The sequence below is a fragment of the Lutra lutra genome, chromosome 8 (genome assembly GCF_902655055.1).
Source record: "Lutra lutra chromosome 8, mLutLut1.2, whole genome shotgun sequence".
In the NCBI taxonomy this organism is placed as follows: domain Eukaryota; kingdom Metazoa; phylum Chordata; class Mammalia; order Carnivora; family Mustelidae; genus Lutra; species Lutra lutra.
The window spans coordinates 30,473,172-30,489,508 of record NC_062285.1 but is presented as its reverse complement, the minus strand read 5'-3'; the positions used below and the strand labels follow the sequence as shown (position 1 = coordinate 30,489,508).

At 40.5% G+C, this 16,337-nt stretch overlaps 1 protein-coding gene and 1 long non-coding RNA gene across 5 annotated transcripts in view; one reads left to right on the top strand and one right to left on the bottom strand.

The window, feature by feature from the left end:
* Positions 1-16,337, top strand: part of NRP1 (neuropilin 1) — a 139,371-nt gene that overhangs the window by 73,026 nt on the left and 50,008 nt on the right. The gene's annotated exons all lie outside the window — the stretch shown is intronic.
* Positions 11,492-13,815, bottom strand: LOC125106013 (uncharacterized). The gene is made up of 3 exons (XR_007129197.1): positions 13,719-13,815; positions 12,112-12,178; positions 11,492-11,656 (listed from the first exon to the last, which is right to left on the bottom strand). It is a non-coding gene; the product is annotated as an uncharacterized LOC125106013 (long non-coding RNA).

Here is a 16,337-nt window from a genome sequence, read left to right as displayed (position 1 = left end):
TACCATTCATTGCTGGATATATAAAAATGACTAATTCCCAGAGAGAGTTTCTAAGCAAGAAAAAAACCCACGATGATTAATCCCCTACTTTCTACATCTATGGCTGCTTCAGTCTTTTGAACACAAATACCAGATTTTGTTTTACTTTGAAAAGGTCAATATTAGTTTAACATACACTTAAAGTGAAATGGCCTATTACAGGAGACTGAACTCCTGCTAACCTCTAAATGATAATTCTGAGAAATGTGTCGAGGGTGAGAAAAGATGAGACTTTCACCTGAGGTTTGCTGAATCCAGCTCTAGATTAAGTCAGAAATTAAATGAATTTGCCTATGTCAAAACAGCTCTTGGTAAGTTATTTTTCCACATCCCCAAACCAACAAACGTTCCATATGATTGACAGACGTGCCTCTAGAGGAGAGCTTGCATTTTGCAACGGTAAGCATCTTTGCATGGTAACGTGGTCCTATTCTTGGTAATGTGGAGCGTGCCAGATAATTTAGGGACAGGGGTCTCGCGAGCGTTCTGAAATTGCAGCTGTAGCAATTCTTCTGTGCAGAGCAATTCTGTGTCAGGAGAAACATGGAGACAAAATGGGCTCTCACAAAGCATTTGTCAACAGGACAGGATTCACATCATGCTCAGGAATTAGGCAGAAGAAAAGAATCTGAACGGCCCAACTCTTTCTACCAAAGCATAGAAAGCAGTGGTTAGGAGAAGCTAGGTAACCCGAACCCCCAAAATGAAGTTTAGTTCAAGCTCAAGCCTCTTGCCTTCTTCATCTCCGGTCGGCTGGGGGTCTGCTCCACATTTGACCCCAGGACCTGGAGAGAGAGAGTGGCGGTCCTCTCAAAGGTTGCTTGTCACCAAGCAGAGGGAAAAACAGCACGGCCGTCGCGCTAGCTCTTAAGTTCCCCTCGAAGAACACTTCCACCACTTTCATTGCCAAAGCACGTCTCACAGCCACACTTAGCTGCTGAAGGGTGGCACTTTAGGGCGTGCTGGAGGGAGCAGCACTAGAAATTTGGTGAACAGTCTGAATGACAATTGTGCCATTCATAGAAAAGTTGCGGTTTATTAAGTGTTTACTATGGGACCCGACTTCAGCTGAGTACTTGACATATTTGCTTTTAATCCTCCCAGCAATCCCTGGAAGGAGGTGCAATTATCCTCATTTTAAAAATGAGGACACTGATAAATAAAATCTTAAAAAAAAAATGAGGACACTGAGGTTGAGAGAGATTAGTAAATGCCCAAGGTCACAGTGAATGACCGGACTTGGAAGCGGGGTCTGTCGGACTCCCAATGCCTGCTTCTTTAGGCTTCGGTCCGCTCTGTCTTTATCATTCATCACCTTTCATATAAAAGGTGTGTCTTGTGACACGCCTCCCTTTATGCTTTTCCTCGGGAGAAGACACACCGAGATGAGTTGGGTGCTTACTGTTTCTAAACCTAGAATTCAGTGACTTTATGCCTCCCCATCCCTATGGAAGATGAATGTCAGAGAAGCTTAGCATCAGTGCACCTTGAGGTAAAATTATCTTTTGTTCCTTCTGGAGCTCAGCGGGCTCATTTCCATGCTTGTTGTGTCTGCGTACATGGTAGGGGTTCTTATCATTCACCCATCACCTAATTATGAATAATTTCATGTGTTTTCAGCTTTTCTGAAACTCCTTGGAAGGGGTTGGCTTTTTGTTTTCTCTGGGTAGATGTTTTAAATTAACCAACAAGTAAAGCATAATTGAGGCAGAGGGCAGGAGACTCGTACCTCAACTCACAGGAACGTTAACACACATACATTCCCATTGATATGTACATCAGTATGCTCAGGGTATTTGTTTCCTTTTTTCACTTTTTCACATTTTTGCATGAAATATACCCCCACAAAACATGTTGCTGTAGCAACAAGGACAAACACTTGCATGTGTTAAGTTAATAAGGCAGTACTGGAAGCTGACTTTCCTTCAAGACAGGAACAGTCTTTGGTTGCCATTGTTTTCTCTAGGAAATTACTGAGTGACATAAAAAAACAATGCGTAGTTAACCGTGGGTATGAACGTCCACCTTTGGGGCTTCCTGTGAGATCTGTTGTCTGCCAGAAAGCTAAAAACAAGTCAAGAGGCAATTTAGTGGGAAGGGGCGTAAGGGAAGTCCCGGCTCAGAGCTTTATGGTCATATCCTGCTCGAAAGGCCACTTCATATCCTGAGCAGCTAAAACCTCTTAATTGTCCACGGCAGAGTTAATCATACTGTGAAATTTGTCCATGTTTTTCAGGGTATCCCATTCTGTCCTGTGTCTTAGAACTGCTTATCTTATTGTTAATTTCATCTTTTTTCTCCCTTTTGTTTCCGGTTAAGCAATCAAGGATTCATAGTAGAGACCCAGGATATTAGTGGCGCTCTAACAAGTCTTCATTTTCGAGCACCTCCTTTAGAGCCCAAGCCGTTAACCTCCTTGAAGCTGGGTTTCTTTTCCTGTAAAAATAAAGGTACTGTAGGCTTCTCCATTCAAGCTCTAGCAGTTCATGATACTGTGAATCTCGGAGAAATGCAGTCTCCGTTTTCTTCTCCTCCCTGCATACTAAGTGCATAGTGTACTGTCTGTTCAGGGACCATGTTCTCATTGATCCTAAGTGTAGCCATTCACACACAAAACAGAATTTAATTCGTTAATTATTTCAATGTTTTATTAATGATAGTGTTCACCACACTGTAAACAGATTTATCCTTCTCGCTTTAATTAAAGCTCTTGGGAGCGCTTTCCTCAAAACAACTGTGACTTTTCCCTGATTAAAATGCTAGGAGACAAGGGGAAAAAAAATGCAAGAGATATAATGCCTGGATGGGATATGAACTTTGTTGATCCGAGGACATAAAAATGGCGCTAGGGACTAATCGATTACCACACCCCCCTACACTGACTTTGGAAATAGAATTACTTGGTAAAACAACTCAGGCTGGAACTGCACTCTTCTCCAAATTGGGGGGCATTGTCTTTTGTGAGATAATTTTGGGTACTAGATTATTTATGCTCTCACTTATTCCAGAGAAGCAGAAAGCGAAAGCCATTGGCTCCTAAACCCTATCCTGTTCGGTTTGGTAAGACAGCCCTCATGGAGTAATCACACAGGAGAAGGAAGCCTCAGGAAGACACTTTGCAGCTCTAAGAATACATCAGCAAGCCCCCGGAGCAAAAGTTGCCCTCTCTTTCCAATGCATTTCCTAGCACAGATGTTCATTCTGAGGAATGAGGAGGAGGAATGTTCCAGAAGAGAGGAGGTAGTGCTCTCTTCATGAGGAAGCTTGTTTCTGTGTTTTCCTTTTGCCTTATATGTATTTCTCTTGGGTAATATTCCACAGTTTCTAACTGAAGGAACTCTTAAAGCAGGCATGCAGCAAAAGGCCTTAGTGTGTGGAAAGGAGATAGTTAGAGCTGAGTCAGAACACGCCCATAACAGCTCACGCACATTCCGTCAGGTTCACTCACTGGCAACTGTAGCATCAAAGACAGTAGGTGCCCTTGATCATGTTTAATATGAGAAACTGGTCAGATCCAGGAGGCCTTTAGGTTTCTTTGTGGATTTTAAAATCCATTGTACGTTTTGTTCTAACAACAAAACGTGCTTCTATAGCACATTTCCTTTCTTAAAGCACCTTTTTGGACACATCCTATTTTAGTCTTCAAATGTACGTTAAGTAGACCAAAGAGTCACATCCCCATCTTCATGTGAGAGAAGCGAGGCTCAGAGAAGTTCAATAATTCATGAGTCCCAACGTGGGGAAAAGATGCGGCTTGTGGGAAAGCTCAGGCTTACACAATGGAAGTGGACTTCCTTCCTCAGACTTGAGAATGGAGTCAGTGGGCACAGAGAGATCTGGAAGGCAGACAGCAGCTGAATTACCACTTGTGGTCAGGCCTGACACAGGGCCAGCGTGCAGCTGGCCTTTGTGGAGCTCTCCGGTCATTCGAATTACGAGTCTTTTTACCTTACGCTGCCTCAAATGAGGTAAGAGGGGCAATTCTCCCACTCCCCCTCTCCAGAGAAAAACTACAGAGCCTTTGAAGTTGTGGTGCCTTCAGGTCCCAGAGGAGACTGTCATTCAAATAACTGGGTTCCTAGAACCCCCAGCCCCAGAAGCTTTTCTCTGTGCAAGGAGGCTCACTGTCCAGAGACTCTCCCAATATCCCTCTGGGGCTGTGAGCGGTATCTCCCAGTAACTTCCAGAGTGGCTCTGTCATCACTCAAAAATGGAATTAACAGTTACAGCTTACTGAGACCTGAGATAAAAATTAATTTAATGGCATGGGCTTGATTTCAGGAGCTAAGGAGGGGCCAGCTGGATGCCCTGTAAGTAACAAATGGAATGAAATAACTCATGAATTCTTGAAAATATTCCCCCTGACATGTGGAATTATTACACATTTTTAGCAAATCTTAGGTTGGAGAAGTGAGTGCTGCTCATTCAATGAGAAGAATTCATTATTTGGAACCCTGGTTTTTATCTTTAAAGTTAGTTGTCTTCCAAAATTAAAAGTAGAAACTGGAGACGTTTATCTTAAAGCTTTAGAATGTCATTTATTTTAACAAGTTCCGTATATAATTTTCTTTCCTTTCAAACTTTCTGGAAACATCTTTTGTTCTCATAATAATGTGTTGGCTTTGAAACAGGTATCTCCAATGAAACAGTTTTTGACTTTTCATTCAATTGCGAGTTTTTAGCACGTTTATTATCTGTAACATTTTATTCAAAATTGGTTCCATGTGCTAAATTGACTAATCCAGAACATATATTAAGCCAGGTTATCCTGATTGTAAACTTGCTGCTTATAAACCAGACTCTTTAGAGGGTGTATTATCTCATTCAGATCATTAGTAAATTGCTGAAATTGCAATAAAATGATCCTTTATAAGTGTGTAACTCGAGAACCGGCAAAAATAGCTCACTGGGTTACCCAAATGTGGAACGATGCATATAAAATGTAATGTTGGCAAATTTAGGGAAAATACAGCTGTTCAACTGAACGTTGATTCCCCAGGTGTGCTCTGTGTGTGTGTGTGTGTATGTGTGCGTATTGCAACTAATATTAATATGCTATTTTAGCTAAAACGTTGATCTGGAAGAGAGACAATTTGCTTTTTTAAAAATCCCCCAGGTAAGCCTTTGGTTGTCTTACCTGGATTCTGCAGTGACTTCTACTTCCTGCATAAAACGAATGCTTCACGTCCTATCCTTAGTGCATCATAGGTCTGTTTTCGGTGACTAGGTTCCACCCAGGAAGTCCCTGTTCCAAAAATTCTCTCTTGAGGAACTTTTCTTAATGCTTTCTCTGGTACCTTGTTTTCTCGTGGTATAGGAAGTCATTTGAAGGAAATACATATAGGAAATGCATATAGGGATAGATGAAATGCAAAGTTTTTTGCTGCTTTAAAGGTGGGTATGATTTAGGGAACACAGATAAGCATATGACATAATTATGTAGATTTTTTTTAAAGATTTTATTTATTTATTTGACAGACAGAGATCAAAAATAGGCAGAGAGGCAGGCAGAGAGAGATGAGGAAGCAGGCCCCCCACTGAGCAGAGAGCCTGACGCGGGGCTTGATCCCAGGACCCTAGGATCATGACCCGAGCCAAAGGCAGAGGCTTTAACCCACTGAGCCACCCAGGCGCCCCAAATATGTAGATATTTTTAACTGAATGTTTTGTCATATAGAAAATACCAGGACAATTTTAACCATTTCGATTAAGTCAACTACTTACTTCAGTTTTAAAAATCAGTCAGATGATTTTACTAATTAGTATTTCTTATCCACACACCTAAAAGAAAATGTATGACATTTAAAGAAACCTCTTCAATTTTTATGATGAAACATCACTGGAAAGACAATATTGAAAGAACCACACCTGTTCAGCTAAAATTACACTTAAAATAGATTAATTTGCATACCATACACATTCCATTTTGCTTACCATTTTGGTTTCTTATTATTTTATGCTAGTGTCTATTTGGAACCAAAATTCATAGTTACATTCTTTAGAAGAACTGTTTTCTTTCCAGGATGGCTCAACTTTAAGCATAAGACTAAAAGCAAAGGCAAACGTCATCTTGTCTGAATTCCTTATACTGCATAGGTCCAGAGGTTAAGAGATTGGCAAGACCACAGAGCAAGTTAATGGACTAGAATCCTAGTAGCCTTGCTGTCACTGCTTTGTTGCAGCTTGGGTGTACTAATATGCAAAAATGGATTTGGATCCCTCTTGAAGATGGTATCCTGATGACTATTTATATACCTGCTCAGTTACTGATTGGTAAATGATGTCTATCACCTTGAACAGTCACTGCAGAAGCTTTAACTTAAACCAATGACTGGATTGTGTCTAGAGCAGGTTTCTTGGCCTGGACAATACTGACATTTTAGAGTAGATAATTCTTTGTTGTGGAGGCTAGGCTATCCTGAGGGTTACAGGATTTTTAGCAGGATGCCTGTTCAATAGAAGTGAGTAACACAGACACACACACACACACACACACACACACACACACACCTCTCTAATTTTTGATGACCAAAAATATCTCCAGGCATTGTCAAATGTCCTATCAGGGGGAAAAAAAATCATCCTTGGTTGAAAGCCACTGGTGTAGAAGACACCGTAAGTCCTAATCAAGTCATTTTTTTAAATAATAAGGTTGATTACTATTTTGAAAGAAAAAGTAAACTGGTTGCTTGGCTGTTTTTTGTCACTTTTCAACCTCTTATCATAGATATCATTTGAACAGAATCGTAGTTCTTTTGTTTTCCAAAAATATTGATGCATCTGTTTACCTTATGTAGGAAAATAGCATCATAAGCCTCCTTGCTTATTTATCTTGAACTTCACTATTTTTAGCTTTTAAAGGTGAACTGTTTTTAGCTAAGTATATACAGATGCGATTTTACAATACCACAGCCTGGGCTTCCAAACGCACTGATAAGGATTGGATTAAAGAAAGGAAACACAAGGATAAAAATCACAAGTCATCGTTAACAAGATTTAGGAAAAATAAGACTGAAATGAGCTCTTCCACACCTGGATGTTGTGCGTCACTGACCTTTGTGGACGTATTTTAATTTTTTTGCAGTATGTAAATCAAATGCGTGTGTGTGTGTGTGTGTGTGTGTTTCCACTTCCAAGGTAAAGGAGAGTAAGGAAGTGTGTTTGAAAAGCTTGTCTATTGCTTATTACCTTATCTTTTCATGGGAAAAATACTATTAAGTTTCCAATTTTGTAACCTAAACAACAACACATTAAGAGCTATCAATTACCCACCAGTTTCATATCTGTGGACCAATAAGAAGGCAAGGTTGATGGTTTCACATCTGTTTTGGGTGAAAGGCTGTTCCTGTCTGTGGTATTTAAAATTTAAAGAACTTCTGTTATTATACAATAGGGAATCCTCAGGGAGTAAAATGTTAATGAAATCCATAACATGCCCAGATTTTATGATAGCAGTTTTAAGAAATTCCTTTGGTGGGGTTTGTTGATTTCTGTCCTGGTGGTAATAATTGTACCTTTTACAGAGTGCATTAATGTTCACGTTTAGGAGCAATGCCTACGCTTAGGCAGCGTGTAATGTAACACACGAACTCCTAAGCTTTAAATAACTTTCATATCGTAATTTGAAAGCCCCAGAGCAAAAAATGCATGTTCTTCAGAACTGGCACAACCCGCAGTTTAAAACTTGTCCGGCATGTTTGAAGCAACCTCCCGCAAAGGTGAAAAGGTACAGCCTGGAAATTCCAAAGCCGAGATGGGGATGGGTCTCCCATGCTCTCATGAAGTTCTTATTTAATGCACCATTTGAAAGCTCTACATCAAAATGGCAATTTTGATCCACATCGAAATGACAATTTGGGATGTTGACCGGCAATAGGGACAGAAACCCATACTTTTTTCCTTTCTCCATTCCCACTCTGCCCCCAGCTTTCAAATGTCATTCAATTCTATGTTCAGATAAAGAGTAAAGTAGATTAAATAAAAAATGCTCTCTACATCCCAACAGTAATAAAATGCATTATGCTTTTATATTTCCAGCTATTGAACAGAATAAGCATTTGAGATTAATCGCACATGTTACGACTCAGAATAATCATATACATACTTGGCAAGTGATGTGAGGGTTTGTTTTGGTTGTTTTTGTGGGGGTTTTTTGTTTGTTTGTTTTAGGGTTTTTTATTTTTTTTAATTTTGTTCAGTTTTTATTTATTTTTTAAATTTCTTTTCAGTGTTCCAGAATTCATTGTTTATGTACTGCACCCAGTGTTCCATGCAATACGTGCCCTCCATAATACCCACCACCAGGCTCACCCAATCTCCCACCCGCTGCCCCTCCAAAACCCTCAGATTGTTTTTCAGAGTCCACAGTCTCTCATGGTTCGTCTCCCCCTCCAATTTCTGTTTTGGGTTTGTTTTTTTTTTTTTAACTCTCTTTGCCATAAGGGGTTAAAAAGGCCATTTATGACACTTTTCTATTTGCCTTTCTTCAGAAGGATGAAGTGTTAATTTTACCAAAGATTTGTTTTCTTACAATTCTAATGCTTCAGATTTCTAACTACATTTTCTCGATTTTAGGTGAAAAATAGATAAGCCCCTTTATTCTTTCAGCAGGCCTGAGAAGGGCTAAAGATAAAATTCTTCAGGGGATGGGTGATTGGACCAGACAGCTTCTGATGTCTTTTCAAGCATTTAAGATTCTGTGATTGTATTAAAACTAAATGTACTTTATCAGCTGGTGCCCTGGCCTTGCCTAAATGAGAGCATAAATATAGGAAGCATAACGGGAATTCATTTTAATACTACTGATGATCGTGGGAGGCAGCACAAAGCAAAAATTTACTTTTGATTAAAAAGATTTACTCTCCTTAGATCAAGTAATTATTTAGGATGGCCTCGCCATGAAGCTTCTCTGAAGATTTCACACAGAAAGTCCACTCGTGGGGTCTGTTTTCCTCAGTTCTTTGGTACCAGCTTGCAGGGATGCAGAGACCACTGGGGGTATAAGATGAAGCCCAGAGAGTTCTTTCGTGTCTCTCCAGTCTTTGAAGAGCTCTCGGTAAGGTGTAGGCTCACCGGCCATGACAGACTGTTCACACCTTCAAGTCCTGCCGATACCCAGTCTTTCTTTCCTTAAGGAGACTGAATACCACATGCAATTCTAAGGCTGTGATAGGTCATAGTAGCCCAAAAAAGTGAATAAAAGAAAAGCAGCCCTGGGATCCTGGATGAAGCTATAGGATAAAGGACATTACAGTCGTCTTATGCCTCTCAGACTTAATGTATTTACTCTGGGCTAAAGCTGATGCTTCTGGATCCATTTCCGAAGTGAGAAAGACCGGGACCCGTGTAGACACCCAACCTTATGGCCGTAGGTACAAGAAATCAGGCAGAGCCTTCCATTTGAGAATCTGGGAATGAAACGTAAAATTTGCAGTGGGAAGTACTCATGATAATAGAAGCAAGAACATCATGAAACATGAAATACTGAAGAAAATATTTTTGATATTTTAGGAGGTACACCAAGCTCATGTGGAGAAGGGAAAATATTTTCTTAAGTTCCCAATCTTAAAAAATGAAGATAGAGCATGCAGGATTTTCCTGGCCTAATTATTTAAATCCTTTTAAAAACCCAGACTGCTCTCAGTCAGCAGCATTCTATCGCATACATATCACACTATTTCTGTAGTTTGGACATACGTTTCCAAATATTGCATTCATTTATAAGGATGTTCTTATTTATTCAGAAAGCTCTGGTGCCAAGATGGCGAATTCATTTATTTAACAATTCGATTTCTGTGTAAAGAAAAACCAGTCAATACATTTGTGCATTTAACATGATACTTACTCTCCAACAGCCACGAGGAAATAAATGAATCTCGTTTATTGTGACAAATATGGAAGGCATCTTATATGATCTCCATCTACACATTCCTGTGTTCTCTGGGCAGTTAGACAAAAAGAAGGAGGCAGGAATAGGTAATTTGAGGTTTCTTTATCTGCTAAAATTCAACTGTGATTATCAACTTCTATAATACAATAATCCAGCCCCCTTAGTCTAAGAACATGGCTGCTTTCAAGAAGAATTTACATGAGCATGTTTATCTACTTACCTTTCTTTGAAGTGTGTAGGTTTATAATATCCTTCTGTGTCATATACAATTCATCTGAATTAAAATCTTTTGTGGAAAGTAATTCGAACAGATTACAAACCAGCTCATTCCATTTCTTTTTAAATACTGGCAATTTTATTAAACCATGCAAAGCGATATGTTCTTATCCTTAACTTGCATCTAGAAGTATAGTAACAGGATGTCTGGGTGGCTCAGTCGATTGGGCATCTGCCTTTGGCTTGGGTTATGATCCCAGGGTCCTGGGATCGAGTCCCGCATTGGGCTCCCTGCTCAATGGGGTCTGCTTCTCTCTCTACGCTTCCTCCCTGCTCATGATCTCTCTCTCTCTCTCTCTCTCTCTCAAATAAATACATAAAATAAAATAAAATATTAAAAAAATAAACAAAAGTATAGTAACAATGGGATAGGATTCTTACTGTCCTGAAAACCTGCAAGGTTATATGAGGGGAATGCTTTCTTCGCATTTCCAAATATGTGCTTCAGCTCCCTGTTTTTCTGTCAAGAGGCACCCCTCCCACATACCACATACACACACACACACACAAACACGCACAAAACAGTGTGCCCATATTCACCAAGAAAACATTTCACCTCTTGTCACCTCCGAGGATATGGCTGAAATAGGTGTACCCAACCATGTGTTAAGAATGGTTCCAGTGGATACATGCAAGTCACAGCTTTCATTGTGTTAAGGACTTTAGGCGATGCTGGGGGACGAATAACACGATATGCTGAGTGTAACATCTGTGCTCATTCTCCTGTGGTTTGAAAGTAGTCGCACAGATGCATTTTTCCCATTGTGGGACCCAGGCTGAAATGCATGAAATTAATATAGATTTTTTTTTTCACACCACATTTGGATCGCAAAGCAGCACATCTTTAGAGCACAGAATGATGCTGTGCTTTGCCCCTTTCTTCCAAGAGGACTCTGGGAATCCCTAATCATTACATAACATTTCCCCTTTCTTTGTTTTCATTTCCCACCTCCAACACAGAGCTGGTCAGTCCTGCAGAAATCAGTTGTGAATTGTAATTGCAAACAATTCTCTTAAAGAGTAAAAAAAAAATTTTAATGCATTATTTCAAGGCTTTTCTTAAATGATCTTCAAAAAAAAAAAAAAATCAGTATATACTTCCTGGCTGAATGGCCAGCTTGAACAGGGAAAACACAGTTGACCAAAGAGTAAATCGTGAAGTTCATTTCATCCGTTCTCAGGAATGACTGGCATCCCTTCCGAGACTGAGTGTTTACATGCATTTTCGGACAGCCAGCTGTACCTAGACAGCCTGTTCTTTGTCTCCTTTCTTGTCTCAGGGGCAGCATTCCTTATAACCTTAGGCGGATGACCGACTTTAATCTCAATAATCCCATCAGCTCCTCGCAGGATTGTTAATGCCAAAGAGAGGAGTTTTCTTGGACACCTGCACTTGCAGATTCTCCATCGGCACATGAAATTCTCATTAACGTGACAGGCCCACCTAGATCCCTGAAGAAATACATGGAAAATCAGTGTAAAAGGACGCCGTCAGGGTTTCCAGGCCAAGAGGCTATGATTTAGACCATTGCCCCCATCTGCAAGTCTTTAGTTTCCAGAAATTCATCCTTGTGTTTGTTTTTGAAACCAAGCTTTTAGGAGGAGGGAGAAAAATTAAAGGCTTGACTTACTGGAAAACTAATAATAAACAAGTCATGTGCTCGCTGTTTGAGTACAAATGTGTGTTTACCCGGAGGCATTTAGGGATCTCCTCATTAGTGCAGATGAAACTTCATGAATAACATGGAACCACAGCTTCTGAAACAGAAGTATACTTGACCTGTGCAGGACGTTTAATATTTTCTGGGTCTTTTAGATTTAAAGTCTCTTTGAACCGCTGATAGATTGGACAGATGTATGTGTCCATAACTGAAGTCACTGCTCCTAGAAAAATTATGCCACCTCACCTGGGGGAGGCCCCAGCTCCAGAATCTCTCCCATGAGGCTTGCTTGTGAGGCAGCTTCTCAGAGACCCTAAGATGGAAACACAAAAATCGCAAAAAGCCCGAAATCTGCATTCATTTCCTAGCCACACACAGCTATAATTGCAACATCTTTTTTTTTTTAAGATTTTGTTTATTTGAGAGAGAAAAAGAATGAGAGTGAAAGAGAGAGCATGAGAGGGGAGAGGGTCAGAGGGAGAAGCAGACTCTCCACTGAGAAGGGAGCTGGATACAGGACTCGATTCCAGGACTCCAGGATCATGACCTGAGCCAGAGGCAGTCGCTTAACCAATTGACCATCCAGGTGTCCTATAATTGCAACATCTTATAAAGACCACACGTTAATTAGGTAAAACCGTAGAGAAATATAATTAATGTAGTGAAATTTTGATGTCATTCCTTTTTTAAAAACACAGGAAGGGTATAAGAAAAGTCTAAGACACCAGATACATAAACACTCAATGTATAAACATCCTGTGCACATCACGCTTACACATAACTTAGCTCCAAAGCAAAAAGTTTGCATGAGGTTGGCAGCATGACTGATACTGTGAAAAAAATTTTCAAGTCCTGCTGTTCTCTGCTGTCCTGTTAAGTCTGGGGTGACTTCTGGGAGGAAGGACACATACTAAGCTACTGAGAGGTCATTTGAGAAATAAGTAAAAAGGAATCCTTCACACAGCATGAGCTGAGCCAATGAAACTCATTACTCAGCCGACTTCAGCATCACGTAGTGGACTTTTCAAAGGACTGGGAAGTGTATGAGTAGTTGTACTATTTGCAGTTATAAACACCAAGATGGAAATAATCACCTTCCTAGCTTACGTGTACAAGTTAGTTGCTCAGACACTAACTTCGACTTTAACGACAGGCAGTTGGCTTTCGTTTGGAAGAAAGGAGTTTCAGGCCTTGCCGGCAAGGCTGGACTGACAAGGCGTTGAATTTAAATTCAACAGAATATTTGAGCATCTGCTAAGGATGAGACACCAGGTGCATTTGAAATGAAAGATTCTGTCCGTCCTTCAAAAGAGTTACAATCTGGGTACCATAGGCAAAACCACACACATACACACACACAATTACCCAAGTGACTAAGAGAAAAAAAATATTGGGGTCACATTCTTATGGTTAATGTGTGTACAAATGCTTCATAATGATCCTCATAATAACTGTGGGTTGCCCACTAAATGGAGTGAGCCTTGGCATTTTTGTTGGCGAGAGGAGAAGACTAAGGCTTGGGGTGGTTAATTAACTCACGTAACATTGTCCAGGTCACTTTTTAATGTCAAAGCCGCTGAAGTATTTCTGGGGTCTGTGCTTTATGCCCCCACATGCTGTCTGCATCCCCCCCAATTTTTTTCCCTGTAGTCTAGAATGTATCGAGCATTTTTAATGCAGTCTACCCGCTCTGTATGGAGATTGATTGTCTACTTGACTTTTTCCCTCACTGGGTAAAGGGCAGGAATCTGGGAACCTTCCCTCTCTTTCACCTAAGTATCCAGCACTTATTTGTGTGATAAATGAGTAATTGCTGGTCACCAGCTTCCCTCCACAGAAACAAAAATACTCACCATTATACGCTTGTGGTCTGAACTCATTGCCTGCTCCTTAAATGTTTGAGGCGTGAACGGCATGATTTCAACAGCAGTGTGAATCCCTGAAGTAAACCTAACAATTTTTTTGCCACTTTGCTGAGATGTTTTCTTTTAAATGTAGAAATGAAGATAGGGCAAGTCCAGACCGTGGCGTGTGCCATTAGGGCCCCGGAGAAAAGTCCCTGACTCATGCAGAGTGAGGCTGAGGTGTGTCCCCAGGAATGCTGGGAGTCCCAGAAGCAGGAAAAGTGTTCACTGCAACACATTTACCCCAGCAATGCCGTGCACACTCATGAGCAGAGAGCTCCATTTCAAGTAGGCTTTCCTTGTCTCTCTGTCACCAGCCAGGCCCTTCCTGGCCTGGACCTGTGGACCACATGAAGGCCCACACAAAAGGTGATATGTGCTGGGAGGAGGGGGCAGGTTGGACCCTGAAACTTGCCCTCTAAAAGCAGCTCTGCCAGGAGATATTAGATAGAAGGAAAATATTCATCATATCAGATATTTCGAAACACAGGCATCTGGGTGGGATATTTTTTCAGCTGATTCTGCCTTGAGCTCATCAGTCTTGGCCCCTTCCCAGGCCAAAGTCTCACCCTATCTTACAAGATTGGGTGTGAATGACTCGATTGACCTCTCTTCCTTAAAGCCCATTTTTCTCTTTCTTCAGGGAATCTTTCTTCTTTGGGATCCCATAATGCCTCCTTGGTCAGCATGTGGCACTTTTTACTTTGTCTTGTATTATCATTATTTCCACATAGGCCTACTTGCTTCCAGAACCTGGAAAACAATAAACATGTGTTGAGTTTCATGGACTAGATGTTTCTATCTGGATACTCAGCATCCTTCGGTTTAATTTCACACTTGGAGTTCAGGTACCCATGTCATATGCAGCACGGTGATTGTGTAAGACACATGTGAGCATGCCCCCTGCTCCCTTTGTTAGCTTGTAGTTTGCCCCCAGATGTTTTAGTAAGAAGAGCAATAATCGATGTTTCTCTCCATAGTATAATCCTACTGAAATTATGCACAGAGATAATAAATTGTGCTAAATTGTAAAATGGTTGTAATCCAGACCATCCGTTATCCATCCTTCCATACTGTACCTTTTTGGTTTGGGCAGAGACAGATATCAGGAGCCAGAGATCTGTCTACACAATCTGCTTGATCTTACAGCATAGCTAGTGTTATATCCCTGCGGTCGGATAGATCAGTTCCACTGGACCTGCCAGCTTGCTCGTGCCGACCTCCCGCATGCAACCTCCTAGTAGAAGACTTCAGGTCCAGTCTTCTGGAAGTCTTCTATGAGGAGAATACTTTCCGAGTTTTTGTAGGTCTTATACATAAGCAATTAATAGGAGGAACCGAGAGTTATGGCGGGAGAGCACCACGCCAGCGCGTGCCCTCCATGTAGTAGACACTGACTGCATCTTTGCTGTGAACCCATCTAGCAAGAGCACAACTCTCCCATGAGGCTTGTCACTAGGAGACCTACACAGTGTTTATACATATTTGAACTGGTTACAATTATTTCTAACCTGTAGCATACTTCCTTTTCTCTCTTAAGAAATCCCAATTAAACAATTTTTACTGTAACATTTTTAAGTTGAATTCTTAACAGAGTTTCTAGAAATTGCATTTGGTCTGTTCTGAATACTTGTCCTCTTCCCACATCAAAGGATTAGGCTCAGGTTTTAAATTTAATGTAACTTACAAACATGCGTTCAAAAAATGTTAATTGGAAGTACTAAGTCCCTGAGTCCTTTACTGCCCAGCAAGAGTCCCTGAAAATCTTAGTTAGAAAAGGGGTTTTTTGTGTGTGTGTCGTCTTTGTGACTGAGCTATTGAAGGTTTCAGAGGTACCCGTGTGCAAGGTGACATGGTATTGAAGCAATGAAGCTTCTTCATTTTAAAGAAGAAAGGAATTCACAGGCATGTATATGTCTTAAGAAGATTAATATATTTTCTCAAGATCTAGGCATGGGGGTTTAACCAGCCTTTCTCTTCATCTCTACCGGAGAGTTTCAACTGGTCTTAGATGTTTATTTGTATCCCAGAGTCTAGAGAAACCCTAACACATTTCACTTTCTCCTTCTTTTTTATCAGAATAGATTGCGTCCTGATGTCCAGATTTTACAGGTTTCTCATGTAGGAAAGGAATTAAATGGAATATCTGTCTGATTTTTCTATACACAATTATATCTGTCTAAGAAAATATGGAAGGAAAAAAAAAAAACTCAGGTTTCGCAGAGGGTATGTGAAGACTTTTTGCCCGTACATGTCTTAAATATGTTTCATAAACTAAAGTTGAGCATTTTTGGGGTGGGCGTCCCAGTTCCAAACCAAAGGTCTTCAAAGCCTGATGCTGTCTCCATCACACTGTGGAAATGTAGACCAGCAGTGGTCCCTCTATTCTAGAACATTTGATCTTTATGGTTTCTATACTGGAGTGATTTGAGTAGCTGGATTTTGGAAATGTCTGTAGTTGAAATATGAAAGTATTAACCTGTTGCACGGAGTCCCTTTTGTTTCTTTTATTGTCTGTGCCACTTGCCAATTTTAACAACTACAGCAGATTTTACTATTTAAACAGAA